This window comes from Glycine soja, chromosome 6 (genome assembly GCF_004193775.1).
Source record: "Glycine soja cultivar W05 chromosome 6, ASM419377v2, whole genome shotgun sequence".
Lineage (NCBI taxonomy): Eukaryota > Viridiplantae > Streptophyta > Magnoliopsida > Fabales > Fabaceae > Glycine > Glycine soja.
The window spans coordinates 20,277,831-20,300,953 of NC_041007.1; the positions used below are offsets into that span (position 1 = coordinate 20,277,831).

The 23,123-nt window shown below is 35.9% G+C and overlaps 1 pseudogene; it reads right to left on the reverse strand.

The window, feature by feature from the left end:
- Positions 1-752: 752 nt before the first annotated feature.
- Positions 753-13,168, reverse strand: LOC114415965 (annotated as a pseudogene).
- Positions 13,169-23,123: the final 9,955 nt, after the last annotated feature.

The window sequence follows — 23,123 nt, forward strand, 5'->3', positions numbered from 1 at the left end:
TTCCATTAATGTCTCGAGAAGATGACATTTATTGATCGTTGCATATTCAAAAGCCACATTATTTCAATTTCCAAATATCTCACAAGTCTTGTTCATTTATTGTAAATATCTTGGAAGAAAGACCTATTATATGTTGGTGCTCACAATATTTCATCCAACTTTGGTTTATTTGTAAACCTCTTTTTTTTTTTTTTTTTATCTAAACACTTGTGTGAAATCTAAAACAGCTTGTAACAAAGAATACTTGGTTGAGCTAAGAAAGACCTGTGAAACAATAATTGAGTGGCAAAGACTAAAATATCATGCGAGTAAATTATTCTGCCTTGGTTGAAATATAAACCAAAAGTCAAGAACTAAACATGGCTAAGGATTGTTGGATGAACAAAAATAACTACCACGTGTTGATCTCTCATCCCTTCTCTATTTATGTTTACTAACTAAATGCAGAATTTAAAATGTTTTTTTGGGGGAAGAATATGCTTATACCCGGCCAAAGTTGTTCTTGCACCTATTATTGTAAACCCTCTCACACCTTCTTCGATCACTATGGATAAAAAAAAATTGTTCTTGCACCATCTTATCCCATAAGACGATATTTAAACTTCTGATTGCAATACTCTTTTTGCTGTTACGCTTCTTACCTCTCAAAAGTGTTTTGATCAACCCAAAAGGTTTTCAAAAAAGATTTCAAAATACAATTCAAACTCCTATTCTTCTGTTTTATTTCTATCGTTACAAATGAGAATTATTTATACCATTTGTGCATTATATTGTAATTACCCTAATATTATTCTTTTCTAGTACCAAAAAGAATAATACTTTTAAATGTGTACCATGATAACTCCTGGTCCTGGATATTCAATAATCTTCAATATTTGATTAACATGATTGTATTATATTTTAGAATTTTGGTTAGTTTCGCTAAGTTGCTGCCGCAAAACCCTTCTCATAACCTTGTTGGATGCTGTCCTTGGAAGAGATGGCAGTGTGACTACTTGAGGAACCTACACATACGAGCATGTATTTAGAACACTAAACTCTAAACTGTTGTGATAATACAAAAGAGAAATGTTAAAAACAAACTCTCTAACATACTTTTTTTATCACTCTCTTATTGGTTGAAATTTATTCAAATTACAAAATTGTATGAATTTCATATCACATCTAATATATCTCTATCTTGAGTTTGTGGTCTTTAATAAATTCAAATCAATAAAAGAATGTGTTAGAAAATGTGTTCTTTGTACTCTTTGAACCACAATGTGACCATTGTAAACACCAAAAAAAAAAAAAAACACTCTTAGAAAAGGAAATTAATCAGTACCCTGAACAGTGGATTTAGTTTCTTTTGGAGAGCTGAATTAAAAGACATCCTCAATTGGTGTAAATCTTGCTTTGTGCTATTTGAATCCTTGAATACAACAGCTATAGTCAACAACTCAGGCCCACCACCAGAAGGTGGTACCCCTATTGCAGCTGTTTCCAGAATATTGCTATCTACTCCGTTGCATATGCGTTCAATCTCAATCGAACTCACCTGTCCAAACAAACAGCATGAAATGTCAGGACGCACTAATAAAGTCAAATGCTTAAACTTTTCGGAGACATTATATACAGAGAAAGACTAGTCTCTCTTTCACACAGACAAACCTGTTTATTATCAAAAGAAAACATCAATATAATCGAGAATCTGTATGATTGGAACTACAAAAAAGCTATAGAAAATTTCATGTAAAAAGGATCTAACGAAACAAAGCTCAACTATTTGATATCAACAAGATGTAATATATTTTCTGTTTCAATGATTAGGCTGCACGCTACCCAATTAATGCCCCAAATTCCTTTCTAGAGACACATTTCGTGTTGATGCATTCTATGAAGGTTAATTTTCAAATAATAATTTAGATTCATATGCCAATTAATTGACCATGATTCTGTCACCATTTTCAACCAGCTGGAGATTATTACACTTTCAGGGATCAAGTTCCTCAACAGTTGCATTTCAACTGTACAGGATCACAGACTTTACATTTTTTTTTCTAATAGAAAATCAAAATAGAAAACGTATATATGTGAACTCGAGAGGATCCATTTAATACATTTATTCATCCAAGTTAATGACAGCACATCACCTCATTCCCAGGAATTATATGAAGAAATGGAGAATGGTTGTTTTGCTTCCTAAAACTGGTTGGTGTTGATTTGGAACATCATATTCATTTAACATTCCAACTATTTTAATAATTAATATGTAGGCAAAATGTTTACCTTGATTCCCCCAAGGTTCATCGTATCATCCGAACGACCATGTGCATGATATTATCCTCTAGCAGTACGCACAAATACATCTTCATGCCTCCGTAATACCTGATTAGAGAAACTCAACCGTAAATTTTCAGGTACCCCAGATACCCAATTACCACATAAATAAAGGAGAATGGTATGCCCACCTTTCCATTCAAGAGAGGCATTCCTTTGAAATAGACACCGTAATGGTCAGCATTAAGCAGTGTATTTGAAGCCCCAAGCATGAGCGGACCAAGAGCCAACTCACCTATTCCTGGAACATTTTGTGGCTGTCATAGAAAAGAAGACCAAACATTAGTTAAAGTACCTAGTCTGAGCATTAGTTTGCTCAAGAAATAAAAATGAAGGGTCATAGATATCAGTTCGGCAAAGCAAAGAATAAAAGCTTCTAGAACTAAAATAATACCAAAATATAAAGCTGTCTTAGTAAACACAAATACATAGTGGTCATAAAAGCTTATCAAACATTAGTCATAAAGTGATAAGGAGGTGATAACTTCAAATAGATCATTAGCAGAAAAGAATAATAATTGTTCACACTTCACAGGAAACAAAAGCTATGAAAAGGACTGAAAATTTAAACAGCAGAATGAGTTTGTACCTGTACAAACTTGGCAAAGCCAGACCCAAGAGGGGATCCAATGTACAGAGCCATTGAAGCTCCATTTAGCAAGGATGCGTATACTAGCCATGGCCCCATCATCCGTCCAAGATTAGTGGGCCAGCACACTACATCACCTTTACGAACGTCCATGTGGCACCATGCATCTGCAGCAGCTTTTAGAGAGTAATATTGGTCCATGGAATTGCCTTTGGATCACCTATACCACCAAATGAGGTACATTATATTAGCTTTTGGCTAGCTTCATATGGTGAGTGAAGTCTTGGTATTGAATTAATCCTTTTACCTCAAATATCCTTTATCAACAGCACACAAACTTCTTTTGTCTAGAATGTATCCTTTCAGGCCAAAACAAAAAATTCAACTTACCTGTTGTTCCAGAAGAAAAGAGAATGTTTGTAAATGTTCCTATTGGTTGTTCTGTAGCTATGAATTCCTTGCCTCTGTATGTTACATGATAACAAATAAAAAAACTTCGTACCCCATTGCCCAGAGGCTCTTCACTGTTTCCGGATTCGAATCCATGACCAACAAGTCACCAAGGCACAACTTTACCGCTGTACCAGGGCTCGCCCTCTTTTACATGATAACAAATAAGAATTAAAATTTCAAGAGAATATCATAACTTTTCAAGTGCATTCTTTGCCTTTTTTTTTTTATAATTTATTGCATAAATTAAGTATCTATGAACAAATCAGGATTAAAGTGCTTACTTGAGACTATTGATTTTCTCCAAAAAATCATGCCAAGAGAGGTCACCGTTACGCAGTTTCATGCTAAATTCAGATCCTTTGGTAGGGATAACTACTGCCATAGGCGACTGTGCATCCACAACTCTACTGCATTTATGAAGCAACAATATGAGACACCCTATTATTGAGCAACAAAGAAAACAACTCAACTGCTGCGTGTCTTTAGCAAATAGTGAAAAGAATTTTTTCACCTGTAAAGGAAGGAAAGGGAAGAATGAGACAGGAAAAAGTAAATTACTATAGCACTGCAATTAGCCACAAAATTGACACCCATTTTTAAGAATAATAGTCAACCTATCAAGAAATAAACTAGTTTTTTAAATATGTTCAAATTATAGGATTTTATACAGGAAAGTAGGAAAAGACAATATAGATTGAATAATTTAATTGATATTGCTTAGATATAAAGGATGTGATATAAAATACAAATTAGTAAGTCCTATTTATAAAAGGTATTTGGGGTGTGGTCCTTTTGCACCAAAGAATCAAACTACTAGTGACTTCTCCGAACAATTCATTCCCGTGACAAATTCTTTCTGTCCAATGAATTGTACCAGTGGTTACTTATGTTGGATATGTATCAAACCATCCTGCACCGAAATAATTTATATCTTTGTCCCAGATAAATCTAGCCTAGTCTTTATCACAGACAGAGGTGGAGCCAGGGGGTAACCTGGGGATGCCATGGTTGCACCCAAAATTTGAGCTTTCTTTAAATTTTTTTTATACAAAATAGAATTACTTTATGCCCCCTCTGATAAAAAGGAAAAATAGGTCTTAATGAGGCATTTTACCATGCCTGCCTCCGCCACTGACCATAGATGTTGCATGATCCCATCTCATGTCCCAAAGTCTAGACCCATCTCTAAAAACTATGGCTCATTTCCCGTCCTAGATGCTGCACTGCATTATATTTTTAATTCATTTTTTTAGCATTCTTAATTTTATTGTACCGCTATATGACCAAGTATACTTTATGGTACTGAATATAGGACTTCAAAGAAACAAACGAGAAAAAAACATAGGAGTAGCAGAAATGAGGATGTTAAGATAAATGTTTAACCACACAAAAAGGGATAAGATACAGAATGATTGTATTTGAGGAAACATTGGTGTGACATATTGAGGAGATGATAGAAAATTGGTTTAAGTGGTTTGGACATGTGCAAAGAAGGCCGCTTGAGAAAGCATTAAGGATAGCAGATTACATGGTTTTTAATCATGTAAAATGAGTGAAAAAGAGACCTTGAACATTGGAGAAAATTATAAAAATAGATCTCATGGTGTAAAATATCCTAGAAAATATGGTTTTTGAGTGAGCATCTTGTATTCCATGTAATTGACCTCACCCAAGGGCTATTATTGTTGTTGTTTCTTTCAATATGTTTAGTCACAAACTTAAAGCTTTATAATCTTTAATTTGATGAGAAGTGTTAGAATATCTACAAAACATCTCATGGTAGTATTGCTGTATCTCAGAACAAATAAACACATGATTTTAGTCCTTTGATCTGAAAAGGAAGAGACGAAGACTAAGAAAGACATTGGAGTACATAGTTAAGAGGAATCTCAAGATTAATAATATCTCTAAAGGTTTGGTCTTCAACTGAATCGATTGATGTAGTGTAATCTATGTAAGCTACCTCAGCAAGAGGGACAAAGTTTGTTATTGTTGTTGTTGTATCTTAGAATATATAGAGTATCCTAGATCTCCGAGAGTGGTTGACAAGTTTCATGAAATTCATGATTTTTTCCTTACTTATTAAGGATTAGAATTCTAGTCTTATAAATAGGGGTTGCTACCTTGCACTTTGTATCACATCATATGAATACCAATTTTAGACTATTCAATCATTTACTCTTTCCCATCTTAAAATCATTATAATTTTAACAGATATAAACAACTTTATGTCAAGTGAGAAATACAGAAAAATCATTAAAAACATGAGAAGAGTGATAAATAAATCATCAGAGGAAATTAGGGAGTCAACCTGAGTAAATATGACTTTTGCTTTTGATATTTTAAGCCTAGTTGATATTTCACTAGCTGCAAAACTATCAGCAATTGATACAACAACATAACCTGCAAGAACGATAGCTAGGTAGATAACCACAGACTTGACATTCATTGACATATCAATCGCAATTGCAGATCCTTTCTCCAGACCCTGAAGCCACTAAAACTACAAAGGGCCAAAATCACAATATGCCGCAATCTTGAACCCCATGTCCCTTCTAGGTTTATACCACAATCGTGAACCAGGATGCCTCTGTATTGAGCATTGAAAAGGAATCCCCTTATTATTTTGGTATTAACAGTCAAAATATATAACAAAATCAAGAAGCATTGATCCTATTAACAGAAATTGAACTGAATGAATAAAGGAAGCTGTATCGAGAGAGAGAGAGAGAGAGAGAGAGAGAGAGAGAGAGACAGACAGAGAGAGAGAAGAAAATGAAAAATAGCTTATGGAATGATCAAAGATAGCTTAAGATTTATTTTCCAGTAAGTATGGTTTATATACAGAATGGAAAATGAAAAGGGAAAATTAGTTATTCAGTTACAAATGAAATGAAGGATAAATGAAATGAAGGGTAAATGAAATGTATGCAGCAGCAGTAGCATCCCAAATGCAATAGCAGCAACTCGAATTCTCATAGTGGCTAAGAGCCCCCCTCAAGCTGGGAATAGATGTTCATCATTCCCAGCTTGGAAACTAAAGTCTTGAATTGAGTAGGAGATAAAGGCTTGGTAAAAACATCAGCAAGTTGCATGGAGGATCTAACTGGAAGAAGCTTGATAAGGCCATTTAGTGATTTTTCTCGATCGATATGGCAATCTAATTCGATATGTTTTGTGCACTCATGGAAAACCTGATTGGAAGCAATTTGAATAGTAGATTGATTATCATAAAATAGATTAGTTGGCTGAGTGAATGGAATGCGAAATTCTTGAAGAAGGTATGTAAGCCATTGAAGTTCACATGTGGTGGTAGCTAAAGCACGATATTCTGCTTCAGATGAACTTCGTGAGACAGTGGATTATTTCTTAGAGTGCCATGATATGAGAGAATTGCCAAGGAAGATGGAGAAGCCTGTAATAGAGCAACGTGTGTCACGGCAATCGGCCTAGTCTGAATCACTAAAAGCTTGAAGACGAGTTGAACCAGTTGTAGGAAAGAAAATGCCACATCCCGGTGAACTCTTGAGATTGCGAAGAACCCGAGAGGCGGCTTTTGAGTGATCGGTAGTTGGGTTAGCCATGAATTGGCTTAATTGCTGCACAACGTAAGAAATATCTGGTCTAGTGTTAGTAAGATAGATGAGCCTACCAACAAGTCGATGATATGAAGAGGAGTCTTCAGCAGATAAAGGATCTCCTATGCCTGCTTGATGATGACTAGTACAATCCATAGGTGTTGAAACTGGACGACAAGCAAGCATTCCAGAATCAGAGAGAATATCTAGAACATATTTCCTTTGACATAGATGGATGCCTTGATGGGAACGAGCAACCTCAATGCCAAGGAAAAATTTTAAAGTGCCAAGATCTTTAATCTTGAAGGTTTGGTCCAGAAATATGGTAATACGATTGATAGCCATTATATCATTCCCTGTTAGAACTATATCATCAACATACACCAAAAGTGCAGTAAATGAGTTTTCATTGAAACAGAGAAAGAGGGAATGATCAGCTGAAGCTTGAGTGAAACCATGAGTAAGAAGAAATGAGGACAAACGATGAAACCACTGTCGACTAGCCTGTTTCAAACCATAAAGTGATCGTTGTAATTGACAAACTTGATTAGGGTGTGAGACTTGCATTCTTGGAGGCAGCTGCATATAGACTTCTTCATTTAATTCTCCACGAAGGAATGCATTGTTAACATCGAGCTGACGAAGGTGCCAACCATGAATAGCAGCCAATGCTAACAATAATCCGACTGTTGTGAGCTTCGCAACTGGAGAAAAAGTATCAAGGAAATCCAATCCTTCCATTTGAGTATACCCCTTGGCTACAAGTCGAGCCTTATATCGTTCAACGGAGCCATCAGCATGATACTTAATCTTATAAACCCAACGACACCCAATAGCTTTCTTATTAGCTGGTAAGTCTGTAAGGGTCCAAGTGTTATTCGTTTGTAAAGCTTGTAACTCGGCTTTCATCGCTTTAAGCCAACAACCATGTTGAGATGCTTTAGCATATGTCTTAGGCTCAGTAGATGTAGAAATGGAAAGAACAAAATGTCTGTGGGATGATGATAGACGCGAATAAGATAGTACAGAATCGAGAGGATGACACACTAAAGCTGAATAATCGAGAGGATGGCTCACTGAAGCTGAATTGGTATTAGCAGTTGAAGTGAGAAATGCATGATAGTCGTGAAGGTATGTAAGAGGTCTTCTATCTCGTGTGAAACGGCGTAAAGGTGTGGCTGAATTATTTTTTGTATATGCACTAGATGTGGGTAAGCTTACAGGCACAACATCATGTGTCTCAAAAGGAAAATGATCAAGTACAAATGGTGTAGGGGAAACCAAAGGTTGTGATTGTTGTGTTTTAGGTTGTGAGGGTAAGTGATTTTCATAGAAAATCACATTTCGAGAAACAGCTAAATCATTTGAATGTAAATTATATACCAGATAACCTTTTGTATTTGGCTTAAAACCCAGAAAAATGCATGGATGTGCTCTTGGGTCTAACTTTTGTCTATGTGCTGAGAGTGTGGAAATGTAACAAAGACATCCAAAAACTTTGAGATTTGATATATCACATGGACTTCCAAACAATTTTTCATAAGAGGATGCATTTTTCAAAAATGGAGTAGGTATGCAATTTATCAAATATGTTGCATGACTTAAAGCAAAACACCAGAAACTGTTGGGCAAGTTTGCTTGAAAAAGTAATGCTCTTGTTACATTCAAAAGATGTTGATGCTTCCGTTCAACAATTCCATTTTGCTTAGGCGTTTCAACACATGTTGTTTGATGTATAATTCCCTTCAAACTATAAAAATCACTCATAAGAAATTCTAGGCCATTATCCGTTCTAATTTTCTTAACCTTATTGTCAAATTGAGTTTCAACAAGAGTTATAAAGGCTTTGATATGTTCTTGTGTTTCAGCTTTGACATGCATCAGAAATATCCAAGTAAAATGTGAATAATCATCCACTATGGTTAGAAAGTATCGATGTCCTAGCGTTGAAACCTTTGAACAAGGTCCCCATATATCTATATGCAAAAGTTCAAAGCTATTCGATGCATGTGAGTTACTGGTGGGAAATGGAAGTCTTTTATGTTTAGCATAATGACATGTATTACAAACAAAATTCTTATCAAGCTTTAAGAAAGGATAGGTTGACTGTATATTTCATAAACGTTCAAAGGAAAGATGTCCCATTCTGAAGTGCCAAAGATCTATAGGTGTAATGGTACAATGTGGATGAACAATGTTGGTTTCCATGTTGGATATGGTCGTATAGTTTGGGGTGAGGTAGTATAATCCATTTCTCACTTCAATTGTACCAATCTTCGCTTGAGTGATCACATCCTGCATTAAGCATGAATCATAAGAGAAAATAAGTTTACAACTATTGGTAGAGACAAGTTTAGATATGGAAATCATATTAAAGGAAAAGGAAGGGACATATAACATTGCTGACAGGATGATGGAATCTGAAATGCATATGTCACCAAAGTGAGTAGCAGTGACATGATTGCCATCTAGTAGTCTAACTACAGTAGGAGGATTCAATTGAGTGTAGGATTTAAAAAGATCAAGTGAGGATGATACATGATCAGTTGCTCCAGAATCTAGGATCCATGTGTTAAGTGTGTGTGTGTGGTTTACAAAAGACAAAGACTTACCATGAGCTGGTGTTGTGTCAACGGAACAGGAGGCTACCTGTTTAAGATTGGATGACATGTTAGCTGAGTTCCCATCAGTTGGTTGTTGGATTAAAGCAAGCAATGCTTTGTATTGCTCGGGTGAAAAATGAATCTCCTTAGACTCTAAAAGCTGTGTTTGATCATTGGTGACTGCATCATCTCCTGCCACCAAGCTGTTAGCACTGCTCCTTGGGTTAGAAAACCTGTAACCTGGTGGGAATCCATGCTTTTTGTAGCATACATCAATAGTGTGACCCATTTTTCCATAACAAGTACATACTTTCCCATTCCTATGGCTGCTGGACTTGTTCCTTTCACTGTTATTTGAAGGAACTCCATGTTTCTTATAGCAAACATTCTCAGTATGTCCAGTCTTCCCACAGTAATTACAGGCCAATTTCATTGCATTAATTAAACTACCTTTCATGTCTATGTTATTAGCAGCTATCAAATTGCTTCCAATTTGCCTTTCCTGTTGTGCAACATAGGAAAATATCCTTGATATTTCAGGTAGTGGATCCATGAGGAGGACATGTGATCGCACATTCCCATATTGTTCATTCAATCCTCTGAGAAACTAAATTGCTCTATCCTCAAGCTTTCTTTGAGCTACAATATTAAGTGCTAAACATGTGCATCACGTATTGCATGAGCATATAGGATCAGGTCTAAAATTTTCCAGTTCATCCCAAATTATGCGCAATTTCGTGAAATACTCTGTAACTGAAAGGTTACCTTGCCTAATTGAAGATGCCTCTTGCTGGAGATCAGAGATCCTAAGAAGATCACTCTATGCATATATGGATTTTAGGTCTTTCCAGATTTCCTCTGCCTTACCCATTCACAAAATACTTTGCCTAATAGTCATGGATACCGAATGAACGATCTATGAAACCACCATGTTGTTGCAGCGCCTCCATGCTCCATAAGTTCGATCAGCCTTTAGTGGTTCTGGCGCACCTCCATCAATGAATTCAAGCTTATTCTTTGCACTCAGAGCAATCATCATTGATCTACTCCATGAATGATAGTTCAAAGAATCAAGAACTGGTGAAACAAGTGATACCGTTGGATTTTCGCTTGGATGCAAGAAAAGAAAGCTATCCACACCAGGTGTTTGTGAATCTCTCTCACTCATGACTATAACAATGAAGATGAATCAAAACAGAAATCGAAACAGAGACGAAAGCAGGTTGAAACAATATCTTCGAGTGCGCAGCAGAATAACAGAAATTGAACTGAATGAATAAAGGAAGCTCTATCGAGAGAGAGAGAGAGAGAGAAGAAAACAAAAAATAGCTTATGGAATGATCAAAGACAGCTTAAGCTTTATTTTCCAGTAAGTATGGTTTATATACAAAATGGAAAATGAAAAGGGAAAATTAGTTATTTAGTTACAAATGAAATGAAGGATAAATGAAATGAAGGGTAAATGAAATGTATGCAGCAGCAGTAGCATCCTAAATGCAGTAGCAGTAACTCGAATTCTCATAGTGGCTAAGACCTATTAAATAGTGAAAAATAGAAAATTAGAACAATCATGGAAATGGAAAATGACAGGAAGTGATAAAAAATCCTGAGCTGCAAATCACAGACTAGTCTAAGTGACCCAATTGATTCCCAAATTCTGCTATGCTTCCCAATTACTCTCTCCTTGGTCACATTCTCCTCACCCTTTTCCATACTTGCAGAATTGCCCACTCCAGTATGCAGTTTCCACAATAGTAACCTCCACAATTTTATGCAGCTCTTATCCTTCTGTACCATTTGTTGCATCCTTATTCCTCCTCTTATTGACCTACATAGTCTCTCTCAGCCAATGTCATTTCATCCTATTTTCTTTTACTTTTCTGTTACAAATGTGTGTTCAAGGCCCACCAGTAATCAACCATGCCAACCAGGTGTAAAGATAGGGTAATGTGGGTTTTACATACTATGCTCTAACATAGACAATACAGTAGAGAAATTAAAAGAAATTTAAACAGTTTTGCTTACCTTTTCCCTTAAGGGTGAGTTTGGTTGTGTGGAATGGAAGAAAATTGAGAAGAAATATTTGAATTAAAGTAGTGCAGTGGAGGTGTGGGACCACACTATTTTTTAAAAAATTTCTCCTCGAATAGTAATCTCTTCTTGGCAACCAAACCAAGGGTAAATGATGGTTAAGGAATCAATGAATAGAAAGTTTTACTAGAAATCAAGGTGGAAATGCATTGGTAACAAATAATGTTACACTTTCCAATAAAAACTCTTCACTTTTGATTCCTTAACCATTGCCCTTAAGACAATAATTGGCAACACAAAATTAAAAGTTATGAACAGCCATGAATATATACAATTCAAATTTATAGCAAGTAAAAGAACATCAAAGTCAAAGCTAATAACAAAAGGCTATTTGCAGCATACCAAACATTTTCACGCAATTCCTCAAGTATCATCCTCTTTAGAGGGAGATCATCATGTTGTTCTTCATGCCATATTATCACTATATCATTCAAACATCTTTCACTATTTACATTTAAGCAATTATGTGCTGGATTAATAAATGCTCTAGGAAGCCATTTACCACTTGGATGTGATAATGGGCCTTCCCCTGGGGGGCGATCATGTAAGATGCATTCAGGTGGTTTGGAAAATGATATGCTCATTTCATCCAACACACATTTCCAATATATCTGAAACAATACACAACAATGACAAAAACTGTCAAGAAAATGAAACAAAATCCCTCATAAATGCTACCAATACACTATCTATAAACTCTTTTCAATACCCTTATTGTTAAGTAGTGAAATGTACATAGGACCCACAAAATAAGAGATGAATCCCTGTTACTTAAGTGGGACCCACATCATTTAGTGAGAGTGCATTCAAAACCTTGAGGAAAATTTGTAAAAATTTCACCCATTAATGAAAGAGTGCATTCAAAAGAATGTGTTAGGAAATGTTAATAACAACATCCTAGATGAATGTAAAATTGGTAGCACCTCAGGGTTTGAGACTGAAAATTTTTGGAAATCATCAAAGCTTGTAATTGGATCCTTATATGCCGAACCCAGAAACTCTTCACCCTTCCTCTCTAGCAACTGCCAAACATTGGTCAAAGCAGCACTTTCCCTTATCACACATCAAACAAGGTTTTAAAAAAAACCACCAACCTTTCATTTCATGACTAAAACTAATACACACATTCTTCAATCATTCATCAATTAAAACATCTTCCACGTAAATGAAGAGATAAAACACATACGTACAAAAACTAACAAACTAATAACTAACATTCACTAATAAAAAAAAACACTGACACACATATTTTAATCTTAATTCTTAATAAGTAACATACGGGTCCGGTATCCAAGTGGGTGGGTCGGGACCGTAATCCTTGTAACAAATAAAGTACAATATCAGATGAAACGAAAAGGGAAGTTCAGGGTTGAGGACGCAGTTGCTAACGTGCTGCCATGTGGCAGGGTGCCATCACCATGAATTTCAATGATTTGTGCAAGACGTTGGTGGAGAGTGGCAACGTCTTCTCTTCCAATTCCATGGAATTCAATATCCGACATAGTGATAGAACTCAGTGGTTTGTAATAAGCCATGTGCAATAGTGATAGGATCCGAAGTTGCACAACTCACTTCACTTCACCCAAAAACTAAAACATCAAACCCGTTTCAATGGCGGGTTGATACGGATATAACCGTTCAATGTAGCTTCTGCGATTTGAAGACTAATTGGTGAAGTGTTATTGTAACTTTTTGTTCTTATCTCGATGACTAGACTAGAATTAAGAATTTTTTTTGGTGTTAGGAAAAAAGAATCAATGTATGTTATGTAGAAGAGTGAATGATATGACACTTATCCGCACCCGCTAGGACAGGGACTGGCTAGCAACGAGGTCATGATTTTGTCAATATTGACAACGTTCATGTTCAGTATCGATAAATGGGTGGTGCGGTGACCAATAAATAATATAAATTTAAAGGAACATTTGGTTTGGTTTGCCTTCCACAATCACATGATTTTTGCATAATCTTTTGGTTTGGCCTTCCACAATCATGTGATTTTTGCATAATCTTTTGGTTTGGTTTGGTTCACCTTTCATGCAACATCCTTTAACCTTTCGAGAATTACAACAACATCCTTTAAGATTTCGTGTGATTATATATAATTCTGTTCTTTTTTATTTTCTTACATTGAATCTCTTAACATATGTGTATTATACAATAAAAATGTTGACGTCAGATTATAATTATAAAGTAAATGTATTACAAAATATAACTCATTTATTAATAATTCCTTTCAAGTAGTTGTCGGACCTATTGTGCAAGGAACAAAACATACATGATTTAAATTGAGTTGTTCAATTTAACTTACTCATTCAAGTAGGCTCCTAGGTACACATCTCTTTGTGAATTATGCATCCATTTCTTAATATAATCTTCTGATTCAAATTGTGATTGCCCGAATCTTTGTATAGAATGTGGCTCGAGGAATCCATACACATCGGCATTCCCTGCTCGCATAGTTGTCTCAGTCATATGACTATTGTTGTTAAAATATAGTAAATTATGCATGAGTATAAAACAATCAATTAGTTAATATACAGTAATGTAAAGTGACTTAAAAAATCTACAATTATATAACAGAGATGCTCAGACATTGACCACCGTGAGCTATTTCATAAAGATTTTCATGCTTTATGTACAATGGGAAGTTATCATTATACACCCCAAACACGCTAGCATCCCAAGAAACCTACAACAACTTGAGGAAAAGATATAGGATGGTCAATGTCATTAGGTAGAGGGGATCTTCGTCAGGATCCGGCATATGTACAGGTTTCGCCGATCCTTTAGCTACCTGTTTATCCTACACAGTTAATAAACATTAAGCGAATGACAACCAAAACTTGATTTGTAATAAATCCTTTATTAATAATTATAAAAAAAAACACAATGAAATACATGTTCCAAAAAAGGCTTTACAAGATGTGTCGACAAAGTAAGGAAGATGTTAAGTGTTTGCCTCACTAACTGAACCTCTTGAGTGGGTATAGGAACGTGAGCATCAGCATCTCGAACTTGCTCAACACCAACCTTCACTTGATCATTGCCCAAAGGAATGTTGTTGACAGTCATGGACCCCTTATAAACTCTACCAACGACAACCAGTCAGGGAGGATTGTCATTGACATACAAGCCACATTTGTCCGAGTCTCCAGTTTCTGGGTCCTGCCCTGAGGGATTGGCACAACTTTCCTTTGTGCTGACACGAGTAGCAAAAGGACCAACCTTAACCTCAGGAGATAGTGCGAGTCCCTGTGATTGCATTTGCGACTGCATATGGTTGAAGGACATCATTAATTGTTGAGTCACTTTTTGTGCGAGTCCCTCTAATTTTTTGTGTCAACTGCTCTAGGTCTTCAACAACCATGGACAAAGAGGTGGAAGAGCCCCTTGAAGTCGGTCCAAAGTAGTTTTTGATGGTGATACAGGCTCCAGCAGCATGGATAGGACCTGGGTGCTCTAGTCGCCCAATGGCAGTAGTCAGTACATCCTGACATCCATGGGCGACAAAGCTTCCCTATGAGGCTTGCTCCTCCAAGGAATCTTGTAGTAAACAGACGAAACAAAATTGGTTTACTCATCCAACAATTATTATAAAAAATAACCACTGACAAATGAAAGTGACTTACAATCCTATCTGTGATTTCCTTTGTTGCCTTATGTGTCATTTGGCCAGTTTTCTTTGTGCGGGCCATCTTTCAATTGACGTGTTGTCTAATGGGAGATGGAGGATCAACAATAGTGTCAGTGCTCCCAGATTGGGCTGCTTCCTTCAATCGTTTCTTTTGTTTCTCCTCCATTAACTTTTTTTCTAGAAAATCATAACCCCCACGAGACAACACATGAGAAAACCATAACTTTTTTTCTCCTCCCATCAATGACTTTGCTACATAGGTCATTGAAGAATAAACAAAGGCGAGTTATGGCATGCCTAACTTTCTTAGGCAAAATGTCTCGTATTGCCACAACTAGCAGTTATTGCATCAAGACATGACAATTATGAGACTTTAAGCCAACTAACTTTAGATCCTTCAACTGTGCAAGGCTCTTAATATTTGAAGAGTGTCACTGTGGCACTTTGACACAGCGTAGACACTGACAAAAACTTATCTTTTCCTTTCTGGACAAAGTATGACAAGATGGAGGCAAGTATATTTTCTTACCATCAGACCTTGGATGTAACTGCTCTCGTATACCCATTTCAACTAGATCTTGGCGAGTATTCAAACCATCCTTTGTCTTGCCTTTAATGTTAACAAGTGTGCCAATGACACTATCACAAACATTTTTCTCGACATGCATAACATCAATACAATGTCTGACATCTAGATCGAACCAGTATGGAAGATCAAACAATATCAACCTCTTCTTTCATATGGAAATTTTACTTGTTTGCTTTTTTTGGGTCTTTCCAAATACATTATTGATGTCATCAACCCGCTCAAGAACCTATTGACTAGTTAACGGTATCGGTGCACTATCATGCTCTTGACTTCCATTAAAAGCTTTATTCAATCATTGATAAGGGTGATAAGCTTTCAGGAAACGTCGATGTCGAGTGTATACTGTTTTTCTTCCATGTTTCAAATGTACATAGCTTATGTCTTCTTCACAGATAGGGCATGCACGATGGCCTTTAACACTGTATCCACTCAAATTCTCGTATGCTGGAAAGTCATTAATGGTACAAAATAACATTGCACACAACTTGAATGTCTCATTTTGATACCCATTAAACACAACAACCCCCCCCCCCGTCCCATAACTTTGTCAAGTATTTAATCAAGGGACTGAGATAAACATCAATGTCATTTTCTGGTTGTCTTCAGCCCAATATCATCATAGACAACATCATGTATTTTCGCTTCATGCACAACCAAGGAGGCAAGTTGTAAATTACTAGTAAAACAGACCACAAACTATGCTTAGTGCTTAAACTACTATACAGATTCATTCCATCACTGGCAAGTCCAAGCCTAAGATTTCTTGGCTTTTTTCCGAATTCCAGATACAGATTATTAATCTTCTTCCACTGAGAGGAATTAGCTGGATGGCGGAGCATTCTATTGCAATCTCTCTCATCTGCATGTCATGTAAGGTTTTTTACGTCATCTGCATTAGTAAATAGACGCTTGAACCTTGCAATGATCGGAAGATATCATAACACCTTCGTTGGGGGGCCTTTCTTGGTGCTTTCATCACTGCTACACTTGACATCATCCTTCACTTTGTACTGTGGTACCCCACACCTAGGGCAGTTGTGCATTTTTTCAAACTCATTTCTACAGTATGCAATCATTAGGGCATGCATGAATCTTTTGGTACTCCATACCCATCGGACACTATTTTCTTCGCTTGATAGTAACTTTTTGACAACTTGTTTTCCTTTGAAAGCATATCCTGCACCACCTGAAGAAGTGCAGTGAAGCTTTTGTCACTTCACCCATATATGGCCTTGACATTAACCAGACTTAACATTGCTGACAACAACATCACAAACTTCTTGCATCCCGGATACAAAGGCTTATTCAAATTACTTTGCAGTGTATCATACATAGGGGCAGTGCTTGCTGAAAAGATTCTTGTCCAAGATCAGGAATCATTTCCTCTAAGCGATCTCTCATTTGTACGTCAACCAATTCAGATTAGGACTCCCTCTACATGTCTATCAATTCACCATGTCATATCCATGTCGTATAATTCTTCTTAATCCCATCACACAATAGATGTTCCCATATGTCGTTGAGTAGTTGTCGTCTCCCTTTGAAACAGTTTAGACAAGGACAAAAATATTTTCCATCCTCACCCGGTCGACTTCTTTCGGAGATGAATTCCAAAAACTATTCCACGCTTTCCTCATACACAGTGCTCATACAACTTGTGTTCATCCAACTTTGATCCATCTAATTATTAACTCTATGATACTCACAAAGTTTTTCGATGCGTGAAAATCTCACTTTTTCATCAAAGTTGTGGGCCCTATCCTATTCAGGAAGACATATTTTTATAGTAAATTCATACGTCAAGGTTAAGTCTCTTTTCTTAAATTTGACGAAATTTCGGTAGCATTTCGCATTAGTCTCCAAGTACTCGACATGAAAGCGGTGAGATTAATTCCACAGAAATCAAGTATGCACTTAGAGAAAAAAGAGAAATGCATTGTACCGAAATATCATCAAATTTAACAAAATAAACTTAACCTTTACGCATTAATGTACTATAAAAATATGACTCTTCCCAAATTGTCCAAACGGACAATTCAAGATTCAATACAATGATTAATGCAAACTGTCCGCAAGAATCATTGTATTCAATCTCAAACAGGAATCTAAGTTTCACTCATCATGGACATAACTTATATATAGCCCAATACTCATTAATCACAGTCAACAAGTAATAAAAAAGTGAATTGATAAACTTACCAATAATTGCAGCAAGAAACTAGTCTGAAGCTGGGTTGGAGTGGGACCAAGCAACTCAAGCCTCAATAGAAAACCAAGCAACTCAAGACACCCCAAATATCAGTTCAAACACTGAAATCAACAACTTTCATTAGAACTCAGAATTAAGAACCATTGCATGTTATTTATATAATAATGAATAATTGTCATTTACAAAAATAAACTTCAAATAATAAGAAGTGGAGGAGTATTGCACCTTCAATGGTTGTCAAATAAGCCTCATGGGACACAGCTTAAATTGTTCCTACCTGGAATATATATATATATATATATATATATATATATATATATATATATATATATATAAAGGAAGACATGATCTAGATTCAAAGAATTGCTCCTATCTAAATTAAGCCTCACAGGACCAACTAGAGGAATAAAATTTTGCAGCATGAATGACTTTTGGACATATTAGAGGAATAATAATATAAGGCTGCTCTTTGTTTCAACCAAACAAACAACATTTTTCTACCAACAAATCAACAATACATTTTCATGTACCGCAAGGTATGCATATTTTACAAGTATTGCAATCACTAATGAATATTGCTATACCTTTAACCTTTTTTATTCAAAAATCAAATCATTCATTAATAAAAAATACAAAAGAGTCCATTATTACAGTCTTACAGAGGCTTGTTGAGGCACCAAGTCTTCCCACACACAATTTTGGTAGCACCTACCAAGTGGTGCCATAACATGTGTTGGTTTATTCCTATTTCTTTTCACAAGAGATAAAGATAAAAAGTTCAAACTTTATGCTAACTGAATGCAGTCCTTCAATTTCAAGAGCAATTGTGGACTTCCCTTACTATCCTTAAAGCATGTGCAAACAACTTGAAATATTAAAATCAGACTCAGCTTCAATCCTCTCCATGCTATAATTAATTGTCAGTTCCAGACTCCATTTCAAGGCTAAAACTTCTGCTATCTATGGTGCTACGTTAATCTGAGAAAAAAAGCACACTTATAGCTATGTTGCATCTCACTCTCAGGTTTGAGTATTGAATATACATGCACAATACAATACATAAATTTTTTATCTATACATAAAATAGATTCCCTTCAGGAGGAATATGTCTCTACTTCTTTAAGCTCAATCAACTACAGCTAGACAACACAAATGTATAGCACAATCTAGTATACATAAAACATAACCTTTTTTAAATGACACGAGGAATAAGTTTAGCATTATAAGGTTATTACACAGAACCTTTACTGTATCAACAAACTTAGGATTTCTATGCCCACAAAGAAAGCATAACACAACATTAAATGCTCAAGCCGACGCTGACGTGGCAGGGAAGGTACCTGGTGTGAGATGTTCTTGACGCCACAAAGAAACCAACTACAAAGAGAAAAAGTGGAATAGAGGGAAGGTATCTGACAGAGACGCAGGATGTCACGATGGCGGAAGACGTCAACACTGGAGTGCGAAAACCAGAGTTCGAAGACACAATGCTTTTACAAGTAGGGACCTGAGATAGAGACACCAAGTGTGGAGGCGAAGAGGGTGCTGAGACAAAGAAGACGAGAGCGCGAGAAAATAGGGCTCTGGTTCTTATTTTTTTAAATGTAGGTTCAACATTGATTTTCACTAAAAAAAAAAACCAATGTTAACAAAGTGATGTTAACACTAACATTGGCTTTCTGAAAAAAAATTGATTTTAACTAATAATTTCCTAACATTGGTTTTTTGAAAACATGTTTTTAATGTAGTCACGTTAACATTGGGTTTTGGAAAATCGATGACAACGAACCCACGTTATTTATGATTATGCCACCGCATTTTTTTGCATCGGTTTTATAAAAAACCGACTTTAACCTAGCGATGTTAAATCTACATTTTGTAGTAGTGTTCCCATTGGGATAATCGGTTACAAGATATTGTCAATCGATTACCAAGCTTGTTTTCAGAAGAAAGAAGTCACTGTGAGCCATATAATCGATTACCATGGGTCTATAATTGATTACAAGTGTTCTTAAAATCTTAATTTTCTCTCTGTGTGTGAATTGATCGATTACCACATTGTTGCAATCGATTACTGCAACATACTAAAGGCAAATATGATAAATTGTAGGCAGGATAATCGATGAGCAAGTTCTTACAATTGATTATATCTTATTGCAATCAGAAAATTATTTTTTGTGGTTGAAATAATCAATTTTCTTATTATTTTAATCGATTACAACTATCTATAAATGCATAACAAAGGTATATAAACAAAATAACTGATTACCAAGTTTTGATAATCGATTATGGCGGTTATAACTTTTTTTATTATAAATACTCATCTTGTTGTTTCCCTAGTGTGACTCTTTTGGGAGATAAAATTACACATTTCAACAAATCTCTTAGAGGATTTACAAGGCATTTCTTCAAAGAAGTTCATCTTGTCAAGATCATGCATTCAAAATTATAAGATGAACATTATAGATTGAAGCTTGAAGGTTTTACATCCACACAACAAGGTGTTTTCATTCCATTCCTTTTTTTTCTCTTAGTTTTTTTTTATCTTGGTTAGGGTTACCAAGAAAGGTGTTGAGTTGTAGGGTTCAACTCATAGAATCTCTCTTATAGGATTTAAGGAATTAAGGGTAGGTTTAGATATTTGCTTGTGTTGTAAAGTGATTTCTTTGTAGTGATTGTTTTAAGGGTTCTTAAAGAAAATTGGATGTAGGTTCTATTTGTGTGACATGCTCCATCAAGGAAATCTTTTTGACATGGGCTTTAGGGGGATGCTATCACGTGGCAGAGTGGGAGAATTGGTGTTCACCTTGATCGGTGTCTCACTAATCTGAGATGGCACATGAGATTTCAAGAGGCGGAAATGAACCATCTTAGTTGGTTAAAATCTTATCATAGACTCCTCTTGCATTTGGAAGGGTCTAAGAATTTAAACCAGCATAGACGGTCATTCAGGTTTGAGGCTACATGGACCTTGCACAATGAGTTTTCAAACTTTTTTAGTACTAACTAGGGAAGGGATAAGGATTCTACTACTTGGTCTAGTAAAATTTCACCCTTTTCTAATGAGTTGAAGAAGTGGAATCGGAATGTGTTTGGTTGTATTCACAAACGAAAAAAATTATTGAGAAAGAAGCTCAATATATAAAAGATGATCCCCCTCTTTTGATCCTTTGTTGGACGCTGAGTTCAAAATATTGTGGACCGAGTATGAGCTTGTCCTTGCTGAGAAGGAACTTCATTGGTATTAGAAGTCTAGGGCAAAGTGGCTTTTGTTGGGTGTTCAGAATATTTGGTATTTCCATGGTGTTACGACTATAAGGAGGCACCAAAATAAATATGATTTACTTTATGATGGTGATGGTAATTGTATCATGGACCATCAAGCCTTGGAACAATTAGTCACAAACTTCTATAAGGATTTGTATGAATTTTTTTATCCTTTTTCCCTTGTCAATGATTTTCCTGAAGTAGATCAAGAGGTGATTGAATATTTGAAAAGGATTCCCTTCTTAACAAATATTTTACGAACTGTTAAGTATATGGGGAGCCTCAAGGCGCCTAAGCCTGATGTGTATCGGGCAATTTTCTTCCAGAAGTATTAGAGCACAGTGGGTGGTGATTTCTGTAGAGTGATTAGAGATGACTTCCAGTCTCCTCAGAAAATAGAAGATGTTAATCAAACCTTTATCTCTTTTATCCCCAAAAAGGGAGGTAAGTTTAGTTAAAGATTTTAGGCCAATTGGGCTATGTAATGTTGTTTACGAAGCTTTAACTCGTCTAATTTCCCAAAAGGTTGTGTCCTATTATGGGTAAGTTGATTGGTCCCTTCCAATCCAACTTTATTCCATCAAGGCAAAGCGGAGACAATATTATCATCGCTCAGGAAGTCTTTCACTCTATCAAATAAGAAGGGAGAAAGAGGATGGGTAGCAATTAAAATAGACTTGGAGAAAGCCTATGACAAATTGAAATGGGAGTTTGTTAAAGACACACTATGAGACATTAGCTAGGATTCTAGATAATATAGTAAGTATCATTTGAAGTTGTATTTCTACAACTTCAATGAGATTACTTTGGAATGGAGAAACGCTTCAGGAATTCACTCCTACTAGGGGAATCTCACAGGGGGATTCTATCTCTCTATCTCTTTGTGATGTGTATTGAACGTCTCTTTCAGTTGATATCTATGATGGTGGATCAAGGAGTTTGGAAACTATCTGGTTGAGTAGACATGGCCCCTTATTCCCCCACTTGGCGTTTATGGATGTCCTTATTTTATTTGTTGAGGCTTCAGTAGTACAAGTTTGTTCTATTCAAAACATCTTAAATTTGTTTTGCAGGAGTTCCAGTCAGAAAATCAGTTTGGAGAAGTCAAGGATGTTCTTCTCAACCCATGTAGTGATCAATATGAGGCACAAGCTTAGTCAAAAGATGGGAATTCAATGGACTGAGGGCCTTGGAAAGTACTTAGGGGTGCCTCTCTTGAAAGAAACTTAGTTCTTGGAATGATCTTCTCGTCCCTAATTGAATGTTTACAAGATTAGCTATATACACAAGTTAAACTATGTGGAAGCAAAGCTTCCAAGCTTATTTTGATGATGCCAAAGACTTAAGTCAAGAATCAAGATTCAAGCAAGTTTTAAGAATCAAAGATACATTCAAACAATATTAAAGAAATCAATAAGATTCAAGTGAAGATTCAAGAGAAGACTCAAGATATGCAAGAACCTCAAGAAAAGCATCAAGATAAGTATAAAAAGAATTTTTCAAAGAAAAGATTGAATAGCACAATTTGTCCGAAAGAATTTTTCAAAGAAAAATCTTTTACCAAAGTTTTTACTCTCTGGTAATTGATTACCAGAAGCCCAAAACAGTTTTATAACTGTTTTACAAAGTAGTAATCGATTACCAATGTTTTTGAACGTTGAAATTCAAATTTCAAGAGTCACAACTTTGATAAAATATTTTCAAACTTGTGTAATCGATTACACAACATTTGTAATCGATTACCAGTGTTTCTAAACGTTGGTTTTCAAATCTAAACATGAAGGGTCA